Below are 10,156 nucleotides of genomic sequence, written 5' to 3'. Positions count from 1 at the left end.
AAGGAAAGGCTTGCTATTGTTAGGTGCCCTTGAGTGAGTTCCAATGCATAGCGACCTGTATAGGGTTTCTGAGGAATGGCTGGTAAGTCTGAACTGCTGATCTGCATTTCAAACCAACCTTGCAGTCTAGTACATTATCCAGCAGCACCACAAAGGCTAGGCTCTGGGAAAAGGGTAAGGGAGCTATTTGGGGGAGGAGGGGTAGCAGCTTCTTTGATATGTCCTCTCATCTGTAGCCTTCTCCCCTTCCCTCAGCCTCAAATGTCCTAGGGACAGAGGCCTCTTTCTTGGCCAGGTTTTGTGTCACTGTGTGAGGGGGAGTTAGGTGAAGGGTCATTCATCAGGAAGACTACTCACCTCCCTTAAAGGGACCCCCAGGTGCCCTCTGTCTCCTGTCTTCCAAGCAAGGTGCCCCAGTCACATGGCAGTCTAGACAAGCTAGGGCATGTGTGTAAGATACCAGGTGGATACCCAGGTACTCATAGCAGTTCTGTGCCAGGTCAACTAGTATCCTTTTGCCTTAGAGCCATACAACCGGGTCAAACAGAATTCTCTCCAGAGACTAGGAGAGAAGGTAACTCTTGGTTCTTCATAACTTTTAGTGGTTTTCAGCACTAAAAAAAGAGTCCTTCTTTACGTCTAACCTCAATCCTCACAGATACAAATTATATTTCTTCTCTGTTTTTACCTCATATAGTGTGTGTATATAAGCTAAACTTTAAATGGAAACATTTAAAGACTGAAGAGGCAGACAGATACCACTACAAGGCAGAGATGGCACTTAGTCAACATGTCCTGATACAATTGTGGTGTTGGTGGTTATGTGCCATGGAGTTTGCCCTGACTCATAGCGACCCTGTATAGGGTTGCTGAGGCTGTAAATTTTTATAGGAACAGAAAGCCTCATCTTTCTCCCATGGAACTGCTGGTAGTTTTGAACTGCTGACCATGAGATTAGCAGCCCGATTTGTAACCACTACGCTACTGAGCTCCTTTGATACAATTGTGCTCACTATTAAAATAATAAAAATGTTCTGTCCCAGTTGATAAAGAACAGCTGCTGTCCTTGTAAGAAGTTAAAACTTTTGTTCATTAAAAGACTAATAAAAAAGCGAAAAGACAGCTAACTTCAGAAACCATATATTCAACAACATAAAAACCAAATTACATATAAAACTTTGACAACAAAAATACAAATAACCCAGTGATAAAATGGGCAAAAGACTTGACTAGACACTTCATCTAAGAGGACCAGAGGAAATCAGACATGGCCTCCACGCCATTCAAATGGGCACCAGAGACATGAAAAGATGCTCATCATCATTAGCCACCAGAGAGATGTAAATCAAAACCACAAGGAGATACCATTTCACTCCTACTAGGATGCCTGTTTTGGAAGAAGTGCAGCCAGAGTGCTCCTTGGAGGCCAAGATGGCCAAACTTTGTCTCTCATACTTCAGATATATTGTCAGGAAGGACCAGTCACTGGAGAAGGACATCATGTTTGGTAAGGTGGAGGGACAGAAAAAGAGAGGAAGCCCCCCAATGAGATGGATTGGCCAAGAGTCAGCACCGATGGACTCAAGCATGGCAATAGTAGTGAGGTTGGCCCAGGATCGGGCAGTGTTACGTTCTGCTGTGCATAAGGCACAATGGCACCTGACAATGACTCAATGGCACCTAACAACAACAACAACAGGATGCCTGTGGACTCCTGATGTGGTGCTGTAGGATCAGCACTGGACTGTGAACCACAAGGTCGCCAGTTCAAACCCATCAGCTGCTCATCGGAAACCCTGTACAGGGTCACTATGCATTGGAACTGACTCAACAGCACTTAACAACAGAATGGCTGTGATTAAAAACACAGATAAGACCAAATGTTAGTGCAGATATAAGGAAATTGGAACCTGCAAGAAAGGCATGGGTGCCATGTCTGATTTCCTCTAGCTTCACAAAAGAAATGGAGAATCAAACTCAAAATCAGTCCAAAGCCAATTCCTATGAGATGCATGAGAGTCATGCATCCACCCTACAACCCTCTTTACCCTACTCTAATAGCAACTGTCCCTCCTACAGACTCGATGGCACATAGCAGCAGCAGCAAGAAGATGACACTGGATAGAAAAGTACTATCAAATAAATTCTCGGTATCACAGAACCCTTGCCCGTTGTTGGTGATAATGCAAAATGGCACAATCCTTGCGGAAAATTGTGTTGTGGTTCCTCACAAAACTAAGCATAGAGCTACCATATGATCCAGGATTCCACTCCTAGGTATATATCCAAAAGACTTGCAAGTATAGACTCAGAAAGAGAAGTGTACACCAATGTTCACTGCAGTACTTTTCCTAATAGCCAAAAGGTGGAAACAACTTAAAGGCCCATCAGCAGATGATTGGATAAACAAAATGTGGTACATACATACATTGGATAAGCAAAATGTGGAATGCTATTTAGCCAGTAGAAGAAATAGTGTTGACACATGCTACAATATGGATGGAGTTTTAAGATATTATGCTTAGTGAAATAATAAATATTGAATGACCTCATTTATATAAAAAGAAAAGATAAGGCAAATGCATACGATCCATGTTTATTAGTGGTTGCTAGGGGTAGGAGTTTTGATGTGGCACTGTAGGATAAGCACCAGATTGTTAACTACAAGGTTGGCAGTTCAAATCCACGAGCTAGCTCCTTGGAAAATCCTAAGCAGGGTCACTATGAGTCAGAACCAACTCAATGACCCTTAACAACAGCAACAAGGGGTAGGAAGAAACGGGAAAGAGGAGTTAACAGTGATAGAAAAATTGCCTTTTGTTAGGGGTAGGGTTGCACAGTGATTGCTGTAATTGCTGTCAAGCTGTAAAAACCTGAATTACCAAACGCTGTGTGCTAGATTTATTTACAACAGTGACAATAAAAGGTAACTGTTGTGGTTGCTAATGTACAACTAAACATCTCATGAGATTAGGGCCATGGTTTCATGGGACATTCTAGTTAACTGGCCTAATAGTATATTTAGTGCTTCTATTCTACTTCCTAATTAATTGCATAATGCCTGGTGTCTTAAAAGCTTTCAAATGGCCATCCACGGGACAATTGGCCTCTGTTCACCAGGAATGATGGAGTGAAATGTGTGGTCAATTGTCTGCATGAAACAGCTGCTTCCTTTGCCATGAGACCAGAAGAACTGAATGGTGCCCAGCTTCCATAACAGAACATTTTGATAAAAGATTCTATAGAAGAATCCTAATCAAAAGGGGGGAAATGCAGAACCGAATTTTACATTTTTATGGACTCTAGACTTTCTGGACTCAGAAATAATCTTTAGACCTCAAACCAAAAATGTTCCCTGAAGTCTTTTTAAAAGGTCTAGAAAGGTGTACATCAGGATTGTATCCTTTCACCATATTTATTCAATCTGTATGCTGAGCAAATAATACAAGAAGCTGAACTATATGAAGAAGAATGTGTCATCAGCATTGGAGGAAGACTCATTAAGAACTTGCAGCATGTGGATGATATAGCCTTGTTTGCTGAAAGTGAAGAGGACTTGAAGCAGTTACTATGAAGATAAAACAATAACATCAATAGCTTTCAGTGTGAATTACATTTCAACATAAAAATAACAAAAATCCTCACAACTGGATTAAAAAGCAACATCCTGATAAATAAAGAAAAGACTGGAGTTGTTAAGGGTTTCATTTTACTTAGATCCACAATCAATGTCCATGGAAGCAGCAATTGAGAAGTCAAATGATGTATTGCACTGGGCAAACCTTGTGCAAAAGACCTCTTTAAAGTATTGAAAAGCAAAGATGCCGTTTTGAGGACTAAGGTGCAACTAACCCAAGCCATGATATTTTCAATCACCTCATATGTATGTGAAAGCTGGACAATGAATAAGGAAGACCAAAGAAGAACTAACATATTTGAATTGTGGTGATGACAAAGAATATTGAATAAATCATGGATTGCCAGAACAAACAAATTTGTCTTGGGAGAAATACAGCCAGTATGAAAAAGAAAAAGCCCTTCAACTAGATGGGTTGACACAATGGTCTCAAGTATAGCAGTAATTGTGAGGATAGTGCAGGAACATTCTGGTGTACATAGCAGGGTTGCTATGAGTTGGAACCAACTCACTGGTACCTAACAACAGCAACTTGAGCATTACGTTCTTTTAAAAACTATCTATATGGGATCAATTTGAGAACATCAAGTCAAAAGATTAGAAAGGAACCTTGGAGGGCAGTGAGTGTATATTAATGAGGGAGGAACAACTCAGAAAAGGAGGATGAGATAGATTGCACAACTCTAAGAATGTAATCAGTGTCACTAAATAGCACATGTAGAAACTGGTGAATTGGTATGTTTTGCTGTGTCTATTCTCACCAACAACACAATAAAAATAAAATGTAAAGAAAAAAGAATAAAAGATGGAAGGAAGTGGGATAAGTGATTATGTTAAGGGAATTGTAAATCATTGAGACGAAACGAAGTGTATGGTTTGTTGAATGAAAAACTGATCTGCTCTATAAATCTTCACTTAATTCACAATAAAATGTAAAAAAATAAAAACTGCTAGCAAGAATTAAACAAAGAACAGCTGCTGTGAGTCCTCCAAGTGTTCTCTGCCAATATGTTAGCTACCTTAGTTGTCAGCCCTCACAACCCAGCAACACAAACAAGCAACTAAAAAGTCAATGCCGATACTGCAAGAGGCCCCCTTGCATATGTCCTGGGATTGATTAGTAGTTCCTTGTGCCAAGCCCATGGTTAAATGTTGAGCAATCTACCTTATCCCTGGAGCTTATGACTCTACCTGCATGATCTATGTAGGACAGGCAAGACCCACCAATTACTTCAATGCATGCTATATGTGGGTTCAAAATTTCTAGATGACTTGGACTTGAATCTGGAGTACATACTTGGGAATTCAGATATAGCTCTCTCTCAGAGGAGGTGAGGGTGATGGTAGTCATACTTGTGACTGATTAAAATAATGATATCAAGTTACAGATAGTCAGCAAGCATTTATTGAATGAAAACTACCAGTTTGTAGTACTGCAGATACAAGTCTCATCATGCATTCAATTGAGTACTGTGTTTCATACTCCAGAAATAAAAAAAAAAATTAATAAATAGTCCATGTCCTCACTCACAGTCTAAGCAGGGAATTGCATTAGTAAAGGACTGTTATGAAGCAGAGAAGGAAATAAACTCTGCCTGGTGAAGTTCAGGGAAGGGTCTATAGAAAAGGTGACACTTGACCTGGCCTTGGAGAAAGATGATGAGTTCGCCAGGCAGAGAAGGGATGGGAAAAGGGTAATCCAAGCAAACGTAAGATAGTTTGAGGTTTGAGGTGGAATGTGGTAGAAGATAAGTCTGGAAAGTTTGCCTGGGGCTAGGTTGTACAACGGTTGCTAACTGAAAAGTCAGCAGTTGGACTCCAACTAGCAATTCCATGGGAGAAAAGACCTGGATATCTGCTCCTGTAAAGCTTTACAGCATAAGAAACCCTATGGGGTAGTTCTACTCTGTCCAACAGAGTCATTATGAGATTCTGAGTTGGAATTGACTCAAAAATACACAACAAATTGTAGAAAATTATGCCAGTAAGATTGCTGTATTTCATCCTGTAGGCAAAGGTGATTCAAAGAAGTGTTTGAATCCATTTACTACTTATTTGGGGGAACTTCTACATGGTCATGTTAGGTGAGTTAAGTAAACAGTCAGCCTTCACTCGGTCCACTGACTAGGAGGATGTGTTCCTTCCCATCCCCCCTTATCCCCCTCCTGTAGGAAGAAGCCGTTACTGCGGTTCCCAGGCGATGTCCTGCCTCTAGAACACCCATTACAACCCTCAGAGGAGGGGACAATTCCTTTACTTCCCTCCTCTCAGGTTCCTGAGGTCCAGAGTCAATACTCATCCACCTGAACTCTCCTTTTAGCTGGGGATTAGAAGTTCAAGTTCCAGCCTGAATGGGCTAGATAGTTTCTGTGGCTTGGCAAGGAAGGGATGTCTAAGATTTTCCCATTCCTGAGATCCTCCTATTTTAGTAAAGGTTTGTTGTTGTTGTTGTTGTTGTTAGGTCCTATCGAGTTGGCACCGACTCAGTGACCTTATACACAGCAGAACAAAACACTGCCCAATCCTGGGCCAGCCTCATTACTGTTACCACGCTTGAGTCCATCGATGCTGCCACTTGGCCAATCCATCTCGTTGGGGTCTTTCTCTTTTTCTCTGACCCTCCACCTTACCAAACATGATATCCTTCTCCAGTGACTGGTCCCTCCTGACAATATGTCTGAAGTATGAGAGACGAAGTTTGGCCATCTCAGCCTCTGAGGAGCACTGTGGCTGCACTTCTCCCAAAACGGATCTATTGGTTCTTTTGGCAGCCCATGGCACTTTCAATATTCTCCAACACCGTAAGTAAAGGCAGTAGTGACAAAATGTGGAGAACTACACACAATCTCAAACCTCTATGATCATACCACTCTCCATTTATGCTGTTCACCAACTTTCAAAAGGCTGACTTGTCACCCCTGCTCAATCTATCCCCACCCTCACCCCCACAATGCATGTGCACACCACCGCCAGCATCAGGTCAAGCCACAAGCCATGTTGCCAAACACCCCACCGGGTTATGCAACCAGCTTCCCCGAGAAGAGAAGGGCGGGCAGGGAGCGCAGAGGTGGAACCAGGGGAGGGCCATGAGTCCCAGAGGGAGCTGGCTGCCTTGCCTACTAGTCTGCTGGTCTGACCGCAGTGGCCCCAGGGGGCGGGGGCAGGGTTGGCCCTTTATCAGTGCCCTGCAGGGTTGCACCCGCCACCCCCTGGCTTCCTCTCTCAACAGACGGAAAGGGGAGGCAGCCACAGGGGGCAAGCGGAGGGCTGGTTATCCTAGGCAGCAGAGTCAGGGCGGTTGCCCCGGATGGCTAAGGGAAGCGGTAGAGGGGGTCTGGGACCAGGAATAGTGAAGAAGTTGCTCTTACCAACGTAAACAGGGTAAACTGAGGCCCACATAATGGAGTCAGACCTCCTGAGCTATTCACTAGGTTTTTCCTTATCTCCCAGTCTGGGCAAGGATAGAATTAAGAAGAAAAAAAGTCTTTGACAAGAGAGGTTCTTTTTCTCAGATAGGACTTCTTAGAGGATTGACTGAGGAGTTGAAGGAAGGATGATTCCCAACATCAAGCCAAAAGAACTTGGAGTTTCTTCACTTTGAGGCTTTCAAGGGCACAGGGAATTGGGTAGGATTGAGATTTCTGGCTCTGGCATCTAAGTAATATACCCTGCTAGCAAAACCGTGCAGGAGGGACTCAACCCAGAAAGGATGAAGGCTGATACAGTCCAGAATAGCCCAGGAGAAATAACCCCTGGGGCTTAAAGTCTAAATCTAGAAAAAGTTGCATGATATAGTAGAATGAGGACAAGATCTTATATCTTCAGTCCTGGTCTAACTTTTACTATCTATGTGACCTTGGGCAACTCAATCTTTTCCTCACCTAAAAAACAATAGAGATAATGATGTTCGTATCTATTTCATGGAGCTGTTGGGAGGATGAAATGGGATAATCAATATGCAAGTGGGCCTGAAAGCTTAGAAACCTGGACAGGTTTAGAAATTAGGACACGAAAGCTTAGAAACCTGGAGACTCAGAATTGAGAATGCCTTGTAAGGAGTCTAGACTCAGGCAGAGAGACGCTTGGGACAAAACTGAAGGACTGGAGTGGGCAGCTGATTGAGAGAGAACAAGGGTTAGGATGCAACAATGCTCTGGGGGCCTGGACTTCCAGGAACGAACTGTCAGGCCATGGCTTTCCTACCTCAGCTCTGTTGGGTGGGGCCACTTCTGGCCATACAATGGGCACAGTGCCAGCTTCAAGGGCTGTAGTCACCTTCCAGGAACCCAAGAACTCTCACTCTACACTGTTGCAATCCTCTATAGTGGGTGGAGCATTTTAGGAAGTCCCACCCTCTGTTCCTTGGAGGATGGAGAATGGATGTCTGGTTACTTATTATTGTGTTAAGGGCTGTTGAGTCAGTTCCAACTCATAGGGACCCTGTATAGGGTTTCTGAGGAGCAGCAGGTAGGTTTGAACTGCCAACCTTGCGGTTAGCACTCCAGTACTTATCCTATAAGTGCCACATCTGGTTAGTTACTTGCCTATTTTCACAAGCATCCTGTTCACCCTAGCCTCTTATCCTTACTTCTAATTGCCTCTACCTGGAATGCCCACCTTGATCCTTTCTACCAACCTGAGGCAATACTGAGTAGACTGAATCTTTGTTCAATACTGGGCAGTGTGGACTTGAGCAAATGATTTAAGCTTGGTCCTCAGTTTCTTCTTGGTAACCCTGTCACCAGCTCTTGTGAGTGATCAGATAAGACTATGTACAGTGACTATACAGAAAGTTCATTATTAGTTCTGTTACTCTGATCCAGTCTCCAAGGTCCACTTCAGTTCAAGTTCTAGCACTATAATACTTTTTCTGGCAACCTCAGGCCATTCATGTACTTCTCCTCTCTAACTCCTTATGCAATTATACATTATATGTACTAGAGAATTTAAAACTGCATTAAATACTTTATTACCTAATTAAGACATATAATTTCATGTTTTATTATAGCATCATATAATCCAGGCCCTGCAGTTGAATAGATTTTGACTCATAGTGACCCTAGAGGATAAAGTAGAACTATTCCATAAGATATCCAAAGCTATATACAACTTTACAGAAGCAGACTTACTCATCTTTCTCCCATGGTGGATTTGAACTGCCAACCTTTCAGTTAGTAGCCCAAAACTTAACCCATTTTGCTACCAGGGCATAATATAATATAATATAATATAATATAATATAATATAATATAATATAATATAATATAATATAATACAACATAACATAACATAACATAATATAATATTGTTGTTGTTATATACCATGGAATTGGTTCTGACTCATAGTGATCCTGTATAGGGTTTCCAAGACTGTAAATCTTTACGGGAACAGAAAGCCTCATCTTTCTCCCACAGAACAGCTGGTAGTTTTGAACTGCTGACTGTGAGATTAGCAGCCCGACCCAAGCCATGGTATTTTCAATAACCTCATATGCATGTGAAAGCGGGACAGTGACTAAGGAAGACCATAGAAGAATTGATGCCTTTGAGTTATGGTGTTGGAGGAAAGTATTGAAAGTGCCCTGGGCTGCCAAAAGAACCAACAGATCTGTGTTGGAAGATGTGCAGCCAGAGTGCTTCTTGGAGGCCAGGATGGCCAGACTTCATCTCTCCTACTTAGGACATATTGTCAGGAGGGACCAGTCGCTGGAGAAGGCTATCATGTTTGGTAAGGTGGACAGTCAGAGAAAGAGAGGAAGACCCCCAGAGAGATGGACTGGCCAAGTGGCTGCATCAATGGGTTCAAGCGTGGCAACAATTGTGAGGTTGGCTCACGCTTGAGCCCATGATGCTGCCACTTTGCCAATCCATCTCACTGGTAGTCTTCCTTTTTTTCTCTGACCCTTCACCTTACCAAACATGATAGCCTTCTCCAGCGACTGGTCCCTCCTGACAATATGTCCTAAGTATGAGCGATGAAGTCTGGCCATCCTGGCCTCCAAGGAACACTCTGGCTGCACTTCTTCCAACACAGATCTGTTGGTTCTTTTGGCAGCCCAGGGCACTTTCAATAGTCTCCTCCAACACCATAACTCAGATGCATCAATTCTAATGGGCAACATTTCATTTTTCTGTACAAGGAGTCACCATAAATTGGAGCTATCTCAATAGTAACAAACAATAACAAATTTTGAGGACATTAACGTAATTAAAACATGATCCTTGCCTTTGGGCATTCACAGTCTATTGGAGCAGACACACAAATAAACAGACAGATGGATGTGGCTAGCTATAGGAGGATGATTAATATCTGTAGGAGTAAAGAAGAAAGAGCAGCTGTTTCAAGGAAGGCTTCAGTGAGAAGTGACCTTTTAATAAATCTAGAAGGATGTTCTGCTAAACTGTGAATTTCCAAAGGCAATGATAGACCACTACTCGTCTGTCACTTTATCATTCTGTGGTGACTTGCCTGTTGCTGTGACGCTGGAAGTTATACTACCAGTATTTCAAATGCCAGCA

Source organism: Chrysochloris asiatica, unplaced genomic scaffold (genome assembly GCF_000296735.1).
Source record: "Chrysochloris asiatica unplaced genomic scaffold, ChrAsi1.0 scaffold00138, whole genome shotgun sequence".
Classification (NCBI taxonomy): domain Eukaryota; kingdom Metazoa; phylum Chordata; class Mammalia; order Afrosoricida; family Chrysochloridae; genus Chrysochloris; species Chrysochloris asiatica.
The sequence above is the reverse complement of the archived record's forward strand: the minus strand, read 5'-3'. Positions refer to the sequence as shown.